At 39.3% G+C, this 15,105-nt stretch overlaps 1 protein-coding gene across 2 annotated transcripts in view; it reads right to left on the minus strand.

Moving 5' to 3' along the window:
- The window catches only part of kcnab2a (potassium voltage-gated channel subfamily A regulatory beta subunit 2a), a 121,088-nt gene that overhangs the window by 59,474 nt on the left and 46,509 nt on the right, over positions 1–15,105 (minus strand). The gene's annotated exons all lie outside the window — the stretch shown is intronic.

Genomic DNA, 15,105 nt, shown 5'->3' on the forward strand with positions numbered 1-15,105 from the left:
TGAATGGGCTGTATCCCTAGAACATAAAGCAGTATAATATTATCAGACAGTTGTTAGTAAATCCCCAATCTTGGCATCCTGACAGGCCAAACCTTTCTCTGCCTGAGAGCTCAGTCTATAAAAATAAACTAAAAATATAGTGCATGATAGCTCGCAATATACACAAATGTTAAATATTATCAGCAGAAAACAAGAAAAATTACAAGATTCTGAGGTAAACTACAAATCCATAGGCTTGAATAAGTAGACTAAGGCAGCAGTGGATATAGAAACTAAATAACTGTTCTAAAAAGCAAAAGACAAACCAACAGAGCAAAGCATAGTCACATACCTTTAGCTACTACAACCATGACAAATATGTGGAAAAGGCCTGGAAGTGTCCTAGCATAAAGCAACACAAAGAAATGTGCTCTGAAGGTTTAATTAAACACAAAGTAAGCTGACAATTTTGTCAAAGCTGAGATTTACATTTTATAATACCGCAACACCTGCAAATGAGGACCCAGTTTTGCTGCGTTTCTGAAAAGTCAGTCAGGTGTGTAACAGAAAATGTCCCCATGCATTAAAGTTGCAGCAATCGCAAAACCACAGAAATGTACTAAAAGCTTCAGTGAACTTTCAGTCTTTACTAGGATAGGGTACCCTTTGAATGAAAAACATTTTTGGTTAAGCATTTCCAAACCATAGAGGCACACAAAAATATGCGTGTAACACTTACTAAATGTTAAGTCTTATACCCATCATTATTCCAGCTGCCTATGGACCTGGAGTGAGAGATTTACCAGGAAGAAATGGTCGTGGTTCTATGAGAACATTTTATTTAGATATGAAATTCAACAGTTTAGGATTTGTGTGCCAAATATTGTTCTTAATTTTTAAAAGGATGCAAAATGACTACATCCTAAAGTGTCTAAAACCATGAGGACTATCTCTTGTCACTACTTGGTTTTTACTAATCCCTGGCAGCTTTAACACAAATGCAAAAACACTTTTGCTGAGATAGTTAGGACACAAAATAGCGGAGAAAGAACAATGTGAACGGAGAAGCATAATCACTAAATATTAAAAGCAACACATTTGCAAGGTTTCCAGATAAGTATGATGGAGGAGGGCCACAGATGTCAGGCGGTTCCTACCATTTAACTTGCAGAACAGTAACAGTAACGGGGCGGTGTTATTAGGAATGAGAGAGTACTCAACTAGAAAGGAATCAGTCAAAATAATCCTGCTTGTAATAACAATTCAAAACACGTTCTAACAAATAGTGAATAACTAGAGAGGCTATATAAAAGTAATATTGTCCAACAGGGTAATGATAAGGCTTGCACTTACTTAATTTAAGACTGCTCTTGACAAACATCAAAGTTCAAACTGACAGCTTTTATACAGAGCTATTCTACGGTGCTTTAAACAGCGAGCCACATTCACTCAAGACTATCTTCTATTCTCACACCACACACCCGCAAACAAATGACAACAGGGGCTTCAATATTTTGAGGACGTGTTGACATTCAGACTGAACATGTGGGGACCGACCCACTGACCTTTCAATTCGTGGTCACAGTCAATATCCTGGGTCACAGCTGTTCCCTTTATTGATAGAGGTAACTTTTTATTCTGCTCGTAATTCTATAAAAGTAGCTCATTATGTTGTGGCATAAATCACTCAAAGTCTTTGAATACCAGCTGGTTACTGTGTTGGATCTATACTGACAAAGCTGATAATCAGTTATTAGTAGACAGAAGAGTAATTATCTACGACAGCCTACATACTAGATAGCTGCAATGCTGAAAATCCATATGATGACCTTACTGTGTTGCAATATGGTATTGTTAAATGAAGAACTTTCAATACCAGATATTCAAAAAAACATAATGTACTAACATGTCACAAGTTATGGTCTTTAGCTGGGTTTTGCTGCTATAAATGACTATTAAATGAAAATATAACATGAATCAAAGCAAAAGACAATTGTGTAATCCCCGGCATTCTCACTTCTTGTGCCCACGCTATATCTCTGACTAGAACATTTTGACAAGCTGTCAGACTAGGCTAGCTGGGCATAGCTCAAAGAGGAACTGGAGAGGTCACTACTGGAAACCAAATCCATATCACTCCAAGTACCGAAACAACAGCTGCTATCCCTGTGACTGTAGCATGACCCTCATCAAAGAATTGAGTCTGTGAGGCAGCGTGCTTGAGGTAAAACAGTTGATGAACAGGTTAATCTTCAGCCTGTTCATCTCCCTCCAGCTGCGGATACGAGCCTGTTGCTAAATTTAGAACTTGAGTAGGGGATTGCCTGAAGAAAAACGTCACAGATGCCCGGGCTGATACACATGCCGCAATGCCCTGAAATTGAGAACAAAAATAAGCGTTTAGACTGCCTCTGTGCAGATTTGCCTTTTCATCACCAAAAAGGTTTGTGCATGCGCATGAGAGGAAAATAAGTGAGTGTGTGGGTTAAGAATGAGACACAAATGTTTGGATATCAAAAAAAATGGTTTATAATGCTTTGAGGCAAAAGAAAAGAAATTACCATTACTGCCAGCACTGTGATATACCTCATCATAGGCTGGCTTTTTAAATTGCTTTAGTTATCTGTTGTTCTGGTTTTAATACCAAGCTATGCTTAAACATTTTTTTAGACAGACATTAGCTGGACATAATGTTCAGCAGTGTAGGAGTGCAAAGAGTGATGCTCTCACTGTGCTCAGTGACTGAATTATAACATCAAGTGCAATGAGAGGCATCTGTGCTACTGTTCAACTTCACTATGAAAGTGGAACATCTCCACCACCTAGTGGGTATCTGTTGCTATTAACAAAACATCTAGAAGAGTGTTTTTACATGACTGAGGTGGACAGCAATGACTACACCGAGATCTGCTTTTCAATTTTTTCCAACGATGGGAGAAATTTGATATACACAAAAATAAAATTCTTGTTTTTTTTCCCCTTTCAAAAAACTTCTGCAACGCTCAAATTAAAAGAGTTGCATAGAAATCATCTTTAAACCAAACACTTAAACTGCTCATTAAGAGATAAGATAAGATAAGATAGAACTTTATTAATCCCTCGGGTGGGTTCCTCTGGGAAATTCGACTTCCAAAAAAAGCACAGCAACGACCTAAGTTACAGTTACAGAACTGTTATATATATATATATATATATATATATATATATATATATATATATATATATATATATATATATATATATATATATATATATATATATATATATATATATATATATATATACACACACACATACACACACACACACACACACACACACACACACATATATATAAATACAGAGACAAATATAAATAAAATATACAAAGGGGATAAATAGAATAAATAGGAATAAAAAATAAAAATACAAGTGAATTGCACATTTCAAGTATTGAGTCTATTGCACTGTTGACTATTTACAAAAAGTATTGCACAAGGTATTGTACAGTGAGGTGCAGAGGCACTACAGCTTAGTTGTTCCCCCCTCCTTTGTCCTCCTGTTTCCCCTCCCTCTCCCCTCCAGAGAGGAGTTAAACAGTCTGATGGCGTGTGGGACAAAGGAGTTTTTAAGTCTGTTAGTTCTTGTCTTGGGGAGAAGCAACCTGTCACTGAACAGACTCTTCTGGTTGTTTATGGCCGTGTGCAGAGGATGCCCAGCATTGTTCATAATGTCCATCAGTTTCTTTAATGTCCTTTTCTCTGCCACTGTCACCAGAGTGTCCAGCTTCATGCCGACCACAGAGCTAGCCCTCCTGATCAGTTTCTCCAGCCTGGATGAGTCCCTCTTTGCTGTGCTGCTCCCCTAGCACACCACAGCATAGAAAAGTACTCCAGCAACCACTGACTGGTAAAACATCCTCAGGAGCTTCCTGCAGATGTTAAAAGACCTCAGCCTCCTGAGGAAGTACAGTCGGCTTTGGGCTTTTTTATACAGGTGCTCTGTGTTGCATGACCAGTCCAGTTTATTGTCCACCCACAGCCCGAGGTACTTGTACTTGTTGACCACCTCCACCTCCTCCCCCTCTATCTGAACCGGCAGTGGACCTGCTCTAGACCTCCCGAAGTCCACAACCAGTTCCTTAGTCTTTGAGGTGTTGAGTTGCAGGTGGTTTGTGTGACTCCATGCGACAAAGTTCCTCACCAGACTTCTGTACTCCTCTTCCTGATCATCCCAGATACACCCCATGATGGCTGTGTCGTCTGCAAACTTCTGAATGTGGCATAATTCAGAGTTGTAGCAGAAGTCAGAGGTGTACAGGGTGAAGAGAAGAGGGGACAGCACAGTTCCCTGTGGTGCTCCTGTGCTGCTGACCACTGTGTCAGACGTGATGTCCTTCAGCCTGACGTACTGTGGTCTGTCGGTGAGGTAGTCGGAGATCCAGAGTGAAGCTGGATTCCCCCCCTTCATTTTAGAATTGCATGCTGAAGTGGTTGACTTAGTGTGGCTTTAGTCTATCTGGTCACAGTAGTAGATAGAAAAAATAGATAAGTGGGAGACTGAAGTTTGGCATTTATAAGCAGTTTTCCTAAGAGAAACTACAGACAAACATTCACCTAAGAAATTTTAAATCTGCCAAATCTATACAGAGGGAAGTGACTGATACAGCATTACCTGCATTACCTATGCCTACTTTTTAATACGGTCTTGACCTTACTGTGTCAGTGATACACTTTTATCAGCTTTGATGTCAGTCTGCCCTCTGGTGGCCAACAAGTGTTCAATGTGGCATTAATAAAATAACATGTAGCACAGCATTTTTATCCAACCGATTCAATCAAACTGTTGTAATTCACAACAAAAAAAGGTGAAAAAAAAAAAAGGTGAAAAAAAAAACGATCCTCCATATCAAATCAGAAAGGTTTACTGTACATCAAGAAACAGTTACTCTCAGGTATGAACCCCCCAGTGGATGTCAATACTATGTCCATTAGTATTAGGTCACTCCAGAAATCTATATTCATCCAGTGAACCTCCATATAGCTCCATATACACAGGCTTCCTGTCTCGCCTCACTGAGCTCAAGCTGGCTCCTTTACCCACTGGCTGGTTCTCAGTCCGAGGACATGAACGCTAGGTAAAGTTTTCCGGTGTCCAAATGGGCCTGCTGAGTGGTAGTATTACGTTTCAAGGGCAACATAATGGAAATGGAGTAACCTTTTACCTTAAGTTGAAATGCACAATATTGACAACTTTGAGGAAATCCCCATAATCAAGATGAACAGTAGTTCATTACTGTTAGTAAGGATATTTGAACATATTAATAGTCTATTGATTAAGACCATAGATATTTGTTAAATTAATTTAAACCTGGGAAAAACAACAACCCCACCCTTGTCTTGTGATGAAAAACAATCCACCCTTCATTAGCATTCGACTGCGTGAAGAGGGATCGTGTGTACAGATGTCAGAAAGTTAAGAGTAAGAACAGTTTAACTGTGATGCAGTTGCAATGCTGGCCTGCCTTATTGGCCACACACCTGAAATAATGATGAGTTTGAGTCAGAGGTTGTGTGTACTTGCTGACCCAATTACACTCCTAATTACAGGAATTGCAGGAGATCACAGTACAAGAAACACAGTATTCTGGCAGGATTTCCTCTGTCTACTGAGATCCTGTTTAACCATTCATATTGATTCAATACAACAGCACAAATAAATAAATCCCACAGATATATTTCAAGACTTCTGGACTGCACACAATATAAATAATAAAAACAACAACAACTCATATAGTAATGCTACAACTTACAATCAGTACCGATGTTCTTTAATCCTGATACTCAAAGACTTGCACACGCCGTCTGCATGACTAAACTCCCTGTCTACATGCATCCTCGCAAAGCTGCGGCTAAGCCTGTCATGGATCAGTGACTGACTTTTACACAACACGGGGGTAACTACAGGCAAGGTAACATGCCAGATATGGTGACATACAACGCTACCTGAAGACGACAGTAAAACCTGCTCACCCCAGGCATGGTAACAGCAGCCAGGCATAGTCACTGGTCAGAGTCAAAAACAACAGCAGCCGTGCCTGAGTGTGATGAAACCTATCCGTGTCCGCGACAATAACATCATCAGCTTAACAGGCCATATTAGCCAACACAACAGCCGCTAAACCGGCTGCTGTCAGCCCAACAGTCCAGAAAATAGTTTTCTGTCACTCTGCAGACGGCACGAACAAAAGGAGCGAATGGTCCAAATTTTTCTTTTTTTTTGTCTTCCTGTTACAGCTTTTAGAAGTGCTTAAATAACAACAATATTATTATTATTATTATTATTTTTTTTTTTTTTTTTCCAATAAAGGTTAAATGTGCATATTAAAAAAAAAAAAAAAAAAAAAAAAAAAAAAAGTAATATTTAACTCTAAATTTTAAATCTATGATGTTCAGTGCCTATTTTAAACAAGGCTAAAGTCAATTAATGAGGTCTGTGAGTGCAGACATTACACCAACCTGTTATTCAAAGTTTCTGTTTGCAAGAGGCAGCCAATGAGAGGACAGCTGGCCTAATGGGGATGTTTTGAATCCAGAGAAGCTCAAAAAGCTATTCTGCATTTCAGTCTATAAATTCAATATGCTTTGTTTATTAGTTTTGACAGATTGTTATACTGAATAAAAATATTAATAATAATGTAATAGCATTATTCTACAGGGGTCCTTCAGGGCTCTTTACTTGGTCCACTACTATTTACATTAGTAACTTTAGATCTGTGACATCTTGTCTGATAAGTTTACAGCAAAGCTATCTCATTGTTGCTGGAAACTTGCCACAGGCAAGAAAGAAAAAAAAAAAAAAAGAAAAAAGAAGAAAAAAGAAAAGAAGTGCTTAAATAAGTAAGCTTACACTTTAGAAACAAAAAATAAAAATATTTCTAAAATTTAAGTCATGGCCTTCTACTTTTGTCAGTCTGTGGACCAACAGTGACAAATATCAACATTTGTGTTACAAGGCCTGCATACAGTGTTGTTGATAATCTGATAATATTTTGCATGGTACCATATATATTAATATTTAAAGCTTTTGTGATGTAGGATGGATTTTTCATATACCACAGAAGGTTTAAATTGTTTAGATTAGGGACATCATAGAAATTTTAAATTGAATTTGAAATCAGCATTGTCCTCATGCCAAGAAGGCAGTTGTCACTTCACACTGAAACAGACTAAGGTAATATTATTACTCTATAAACATTTAAACCTGCAATTTAATACGTTTTACCCAAGCCAAAACAAATACACAATGTCAAATCAAATATTAAAAAGGGCAGAATTGGCAACTCCAGGTAACTCTGAACACACTTGAAGTAGTTACTTATTCATGTTTGGCTTGTGAGGCAGAGTTCTCTGCACAGTCACCAGGAATGATTAACAGAAGAAGAAGGCAAAATATATGTGATCAAGGGAAAGGAAAAGGAAGTCTGAGTGAGATTTTAAGGGGGCAGGTAACTCCTTACGGAGCAGTCTGTCCTTCCCATGCAGTTGGGCAAATATGCCACCGACCTAGATTATTAAAATAAAACCTGAGCCCCAGTACCTTTGCATGAATGCAGCCTGACCAGAGGACACAGCAACACTGTGCTGCTACTAACAAAGAAGCGGCAGATAAACACTTTCTAAAGACATATACGTTTGTGGTGACAGAAATTCATTTGTCTACTTAAAAAACTTCGACAGAAGCACTAGCAGCTATAAGTTCACACACACACACACACACTGACACACACCTGATCTGTCTATTCCAGCTGCAAAGCTGCTCTTACCTGCAGCTTCTCAGCACCCACCACTGTCCCAGTCTGGTGAGTATCTCAGTCCCTCTCAAGCTCTGCTTCTCTCTTACCTGTACTTCATGCCTGTCTGATAGGACACACACTCCTCCAGGGCAAGGCCATTCATCTTCAGGAAGTCTTCCATGTTCTTAATCTGAGCGGCGACCCTCTGTTCCCGGAGTCTCTGCAGCTCGGCCTGATCAGTGGGCCTGACCGGTGGCTGATTCAGCCCTTGGTCCGAGTGGTAGCGGTTGATCCCGCTCCGGATGCTCTCGCTGTATGACATAGACAGCATCTTGCCACTGCCGCTGCTGCTGCTCTTCCGAACACCGCTGCCTGCCGCTGGCGGTTTGGTGATCTGCAGGTTTTCAGGAGGACAGTAACTGGACTTGCGCTTGCCGGGAACCCCCCGGGGGACACCGGTGTACCCTCCCGCAAACATGCCACCCCTCCCTCCTTCGCCTCCTCCTTCTGATGCTGAGGCAACTCGTGCAGAGAAGAATAAAGTAGTGACACGGACAAAGCTGGCAAGGGCCGACAGGGGACAGCCACCTCCTTAAATAGCACCTGCTCCCATAAAAAAAACAGAACTCCTGCTTGGGGCAGCACACGGCCATGCATCCTGTAATCAGAGTCGCACAACATAGCCAGCACCACCCTCCCCTGACAGGTTTACAATGGCAGGGTTACACAGGGAGCATTCAGGTGACTTGCTGGTGATTAAGGAGCAGGACGCAAGAGGGCACATGCTCTCTGCAAAAGAGGAAGCATTTAAACATGCACCAAGCAACAGGAGGGGGCACATTCCTTCTCCAACTTCTTGCAAGACTATTAAGGAGAGCCAAGCTTTCTGAGTAGCCCACAATAAAGTTGAGCACATCACTGAAAATAGGTGTAAGCAGGAGATCAGGACTGGAATAAAATGTAAAAAATAATTTGAAACAACTGCAGAATATACACATGCCACAGATGCTTAATATAAAGCTGGGATTCATTGAAGGTGCTTGAGATTAGTTTAAGGCAACTCTGCTCCCCTTGGAAATACACAGTCCTCCTTCCTCATCCTCCATTCAACTGCTGCATCATTCAGATCTTAAAGAAAAATATTATGCTGAAATTAATCAACAGGGGGCAGCACTGCATCAAGTCCACTATCACTACAAGAATGTAACTTAATGCCAAATGCACCAGTCAGCAATGACCACAAAGCAGTTTTTCTCAGTAAAAGCCACGTATCACATTGTCAGACTGAAATTTTATATGAACATTATTGCTACATAGGTCTGAAAGCAGGAAACAACACTAGATATACACAAAACAGCAACGTGGTAAATAAATGGGTGCTGAAAAACATTTTTTTTTTAAAAAAGGCTAAAAAAAAAAGGCTAAAAAAAAAGTAATTTAGTGACATTTAATAGGACAAATAAATAAACACTAAATAAAACCTACAACACTACAAACGGATCTTTTCTGTATCCTTAACTACATTCTGTCTAAGTCATTGTACTTTCTCTGTTACCCCCACCAAAAAAAAAAAAAAAAAAAAAAAAAAAAAAAAAAAAAAAAAAAAAATCACATTTCACTGACAAATACACTTGAAGAGTAGCCTCCTTGCATCTGGACACACTTTGGCGCAAAGAACAAACCCTCATTCTAAAATTAAAATTTTTTAAGCAATAATCTCACACCATATACAACAAACTCAATAAAACCAACTAATCATCGACAAACTCAAAATCAACAATAAGTGAGATTTTGATATAGTTTTTTTTTTTTTTTTTATGTCAAATTGTTGACACCATTATGATATCTCGGGCTCTTCCCTTAAACTACTGGTTTAAACTACTAAGACATAAATATAGGAAGACAATTCAGGCTAGGCAGCATGCATCCACACACCCACACACTCTTCAGTCCACGAACCCCTCACACACACACAGAACACACACGCACTCGTGTGATCATGAGTGCAAATCTTTCCTCAAACTCACCCGATTTCTTGAAGGTCGGCTCATGAGCGAGGTTATGGAGTGCCAGTCTGCTCTTATAAACACACACTGCAGACAGCGATGGAGCAGGTCCACCCAAACTGGGAGTGTCTTACTAGGAAACGTCTAAACCAATTAGTGAATAAGCGAGTGCATCCCTCCCCTCACCATTTGGACCTTCGTCTATCACTGCAACCAACACCTCTCCTCTTCCCCTCCCTGTGAGATCTCATAGAAGAAATCCATTTATGTCGTTTAGTGGCCCGTCTTGTTTCTGCTCACCGCAGCAAATAATATCAGCCCTGAATTATTCACCAAAGCTTTTGCACTAAAAGCCTCTGATTGTTGTTCCACAGGAAAGAATACTAAGAGCTGGACAGTAATGAGTGGCTGAGTGTTGCACGCACACAAAACATAAACACACACACACGCACACACAGTCAAGCAAACACAGACTATATGTGTATGCACAGAAAAGAACAAACCACCGGGCATGTTCAAGTACTCTCTAACAAAGGCTTTATGAAAACCACACCAGTTAAGGACCCTTGCAGCATCTCTCTACATCTCAGTAGCCTTGTGCTGAGTCCAAAGGCAAAATTAGAGGGTGCTAGACTATAATGACCGCCTGAACACAGAACTAAACAATGATATCTGTGTCTGCCTTACAAAGAACAAGGGAACATGAAATTTTAGGTCTAAAGTTCAATTTTAACACACACAATTGTGGCAAACACAAGTGATCCACATCAATATGCTGGAAAAATATGCAAATGCCTCTGGATGCATTCTTTCTGTACTGTGTAGTCACACATTTTTCTGAAAAAGCCACTATGAACCCATCTACCTGCTGAGCTACTTTGGCATAATGACTCGAAAGATAAGATGAGTGACACCACTGAAGATGACGACTTTGGAAGCCAAGCAGTGTTTTACTTCGAGGGGGGGGGGCTCATATCTGTATATGGAAGTTTTCATACAATCACTACTGCACTATAAGTAATACTATAAGTAAGTACTACTAATAAGGAACAGATCGTTTTTACTAGAGCATGGACTCCTGAACACTACACAATATTTTCTTTATTTTAGCATTAATGTATAACTCTGTTTGGTTTCTTTAAACGTGAAGTCCCCCGGGGATGGGATGTATGTTGTCATTTTCCATATGCACATGACGTATCATTTGAAAGGATCTTACAAGTAACACATTATCCAACTTCATTTATCAAACTAAAAGGGTCACTAAAAATTCATAAAAATAAACAAACAAATAAATAAATAAATCATTGAACTCCAGTTACAAATCTGAATAGCACATATTCTTAGAAAGTCTGTAATGCATGCTTAAATTAAACATTTACATTTTCTCTTTCAGTCAACCATCTTTACCTTTACCAGGAAATAACTCAGTCCGCTAAACACTGTCAAATGCTTTAAAACAAGACAGATCTTTTTCAGTTTTGCTGCGTTAACAAAAAGCATGTTCAGTATATAATCATAGTCCAGCTCTGGACTGGCTAAGTCTTATAGTAGATGCAAACAGTATGCACAAAGTAGAGCTTGTGCTTGAAATGAAGAAAATTTTGACACATTAAAACAGAGCAGTCATGCACTAGTGGATACAAGGACGTTTTTAACAGCTATATTAATCAACAGCATCAATTGTGTGTAGCAGAATTGTTATTATATGACTACAGAAACGTGACAATTAATTAATTTGATGTTTTGATGACAACAGTGAAGACTTAGATATTGTTCCAAAATCTCAAATAGGTATTCAACTGGGTTGAGATCTTAACTGTGACTATGAAAGTCACATTATTTCCATTAAACCATTCAGTGACCTTATGAATGTGGGTATTCTGGGTTCCAACAATAAAGGTTGCAGAGCACATCTGTACCACTGTAGAAGTTGTACTAGCCATCATGGTCCCAGTCCTGCAGTTTGTGTGCTACAATGTTGAGATTACTGACAGGAATGAAACTTTCTTTCCCAGCATAAGGCCGTTTGGCTGTCAGAGTGATTGACAAATGAAGATGGGGGGCTTAATCAATACCCTCACATAGGCCAGGGGAACAGCTAGAGGGACCATTTGCACTTTAAAAGGACAGAAATGTAGAAGGCGCCAAGATAAAAATCCGATAGGGAGCTCATTACAAGCACATCCATATAGTCAGGGGTTTTTATAACTGGATCAGCAGAATATGGCCTGATATGAGACCATAAAATATGATCCTACAGTAAAGCAGCCTAAATACTGACCATCTAAAACCTCACTACTGTCGGAGTGAGTACCAAATACCATCATCTCTGCATCTATAGCATGTGTTTTTTAGACTAAGGCGCATCATGTTCAGCTCTCAAGGGTCCAAAAGAGGTTGAAGAGTATGGATGGAAAAATTATGTTGTGCACAAAGTAAAAAAAAAAAAAAGGCAGTAAAACAAACTTTGTAATTGTATGTTGAAGCTTGAGAAGTGAGACTGTGGGTGTCACTGCTGAGAAGAAAAAAAAAAGAAAGGAAAAGAAAAAAAAGACTAAAGACCAGTATTGTCGATTCAAAGGTTTTATGCGCAACCTTGCAAAGAAATCCATCACCACCCCTATCAGGTTTAAACTGGATAGTGCACTGCCAGCTAAATAGTAGATGATAAGTGTTATCTACTGCAGAGGATGGATGGATGGTTTTAAATATCAGAACAGCAAGTCTCTGCAGCAAGGTTAATATTATAGTAAACTAAGAAAAAAAACCCCATTTACACTGCACACATAAGAGAATAAAATAATGTCAGACACACAAAGGTACCTGTAGAACTGCAGCTGTCGTTTGGGGCTCCCATAACGAGCGCTGAAGATAGCAAGGGAAAGGAGGAAAAAGGAAAGCTTTAGTTAATAAAAGCAGGAAAGGAAAGTAGTGTTAGCAGTGGCAAAGAGTTAGATGCAGACACTAAGATGGTGTTGAGTGTTAGCCAGAGAGGGAACAAAAGTAAATACTGCATTATAAGGAACTTTCCCAATACATTGTTTGTTCTATATGTTGGCTCAATGAGGATATGTATACAGATAATGTATAACACTCAAATTGAGATGACGTTATTAATGCGAGTTCGAGGACAAAACATAAAACAATCATAACAAATTCATACTGTAGCTATGTACACATACAATACTTAATGCTTTATTTTCTTTTGAGTCCAGGCAACATGACTTACGCCTTGAAATAAACTGTTCCCAACAAGTACCAGGGGAAGAAAAACAAACCAAAAAAAACCCCTAACACACACAATATAGTTTTATGAAACAACTGAACTAGAAGCATTTTTTACTGCGGGGCGATCGTGGCTCAAGAGTTAGCAGTTCGTCTTGTAATCAGAAGGTTGCCGGTTCGAACCCTGGCTCCGACAGTCTCGGCCGTTGTGCCCTTGGGCAAGACACTTCACCCGTTGCCTACCGGTGGTGGTCAGAGGGCCCGGTGGCACCTCTGTCAGTGCGCCCCAGGGCAGCTGTGGCTACAATGTAGCTTGCCATCACCAGTGTGTGAATGGGTGGATGCCTGAAAGCGCTTTGGGGTCCATAGGGACTAAGTAAAGCGCTATACAAATACAGGCCATTTACCATTTTTGATTAGTATATATTACAATTTAGTTATTTGGCCAAAGTAGTAATTACACAGTAACCCTTCACCAGGTTTAAAATCATAAATCATTGTTTGTTGGGAGCTATATGGAAGCATTATGCAGGAATGCATAATGAATGTGTTTGCTTAATCTACATGACTACATAACACTGAAAAACCATGTACATTTTGTTTTGTTGTGCAAGTTCATATTAAACAAGTACTGATGAAAAATAAACACCGTTTAGTAAAAAAATATATAGATGTGCTATCAATATTTCATCAGTGTAACCATGGCATTACTTTACATCTATCATCAGAAATAAAGCAACACTAATAATGCAGCTGAAGTTGTTGCTCCATTTTAAGCCATTAATTTAGTCAAATGCAATACTTATGCAGTGACTCTTATTGATGATTGTGAAACTGTGGACGTGAGCTAGTACAGGTGAAAAGCTCAAAGGCACAGCTGCGCTAGTTAGAGACCACAGTTAAACTCAGTAAAGACAAAAATGGTAGGTAAAGATTTCCTCTCATCCACTTCCACTGTTCCATTACATGAATCCAAAAAGTGCTCTTTAACTTCTGTGCTGTGCAGATCGCAGAATATTACAGCTCCTGCATCCTATCAGTTCATAATGAATGCAATGTTAAATTCACACAGAGAACTGATTAACGAAAATGAACAAATGAAATGCTTGAGTATTTGGCGCCACTTGCTGGTGAAGTTCCATAGTACATGATAACACACAACTTAGTCCATTAGAGTAGAATAGAATAGATCTTTATTGTTACACTGTTACAAGACCAATGAAAGACAGTTTGGCATCTCTCCATTAGCAGTATGTAGATTTTTAGATTAAAATCACTTCAATATAAAAAAGATAAAAGATACAGATATATATTAATTCTGTGTGTGTGTGTGTGTGTGTGTGTGTGTGTGTGTGTGTGTGTGTGTGTGTGTGTGTGTGTGTGTGTACCCTATAGCACAAATTAGGTGTCCATTTCACTTTAGCAGAGGTGTACAAGCCATTTTTAGAGAACAGTAAAAGGTTATATATGCACACACATATTATACAGTTGTCAGAAAAGGTTTACATACACTCATGCTGGGCATGAATGTTTGGTAATTTGGGGTTTTGATGATTTCTTTGAATTGTTCTCTTACCATGGTGGAAAGACTGTTCAGCATTACATCTTTAATGACTTAAAAAGAAAAAAGAAGAAGAAGAAGAAGAAGAAGAAGTGGGTGCACAAGTCTGAAAATATTTTGGATTTTCTCTAATCCACACAGGGTCAAAAGTACACATACAGGGTCATGAATACATCCCCACTGTTTAGCAAGTTGCTCCTTGACTGGACAATTTTTGGTATCTGTGGATGCATCGGAGAGCAACTTAATAAGTTATTATCATGCCCAAGGATATTTTGGCACGCAGACTGGAGCAGACAGGGATTGAAACACCAATCTTCTGATTAGTTGTTCTACCACCTGAACTATAGCCACCTCAGCAGTAGTATTTGTAGTCCACAAATTTTCAATAGGACTGAGCTCTGGGCTTTGTGAAGGTCACTCCAGATGGTTAATGTGAGCTTGCTGAGCGTAGCGAGCCAGAAATATGCTAGAAGCTTGTTGAAGGCTACCAAAGGTGTTTGGCTCCTATGGGACATATAACCAAACATTAGTGGGGGTGTAGTTATACTTTTGAC

Source organism: Rhamphochromis longiceps, linkage group LG5 (assembly GCF_057381845.1).
Source record: "Rhamphochromis longiceps isolate RC_006_pf linkage group LG5, R_longiceps_female_GT1.1, whole genome shotgun sequence".
NCBI classification, from domain to species: domain Eukaryota; kingdom Metazoa; phylum Chordata; class Actinopteri; order Cichliformes; family Cichlidae; genus Rhamphochromis; species Rhamphochromis longiceps.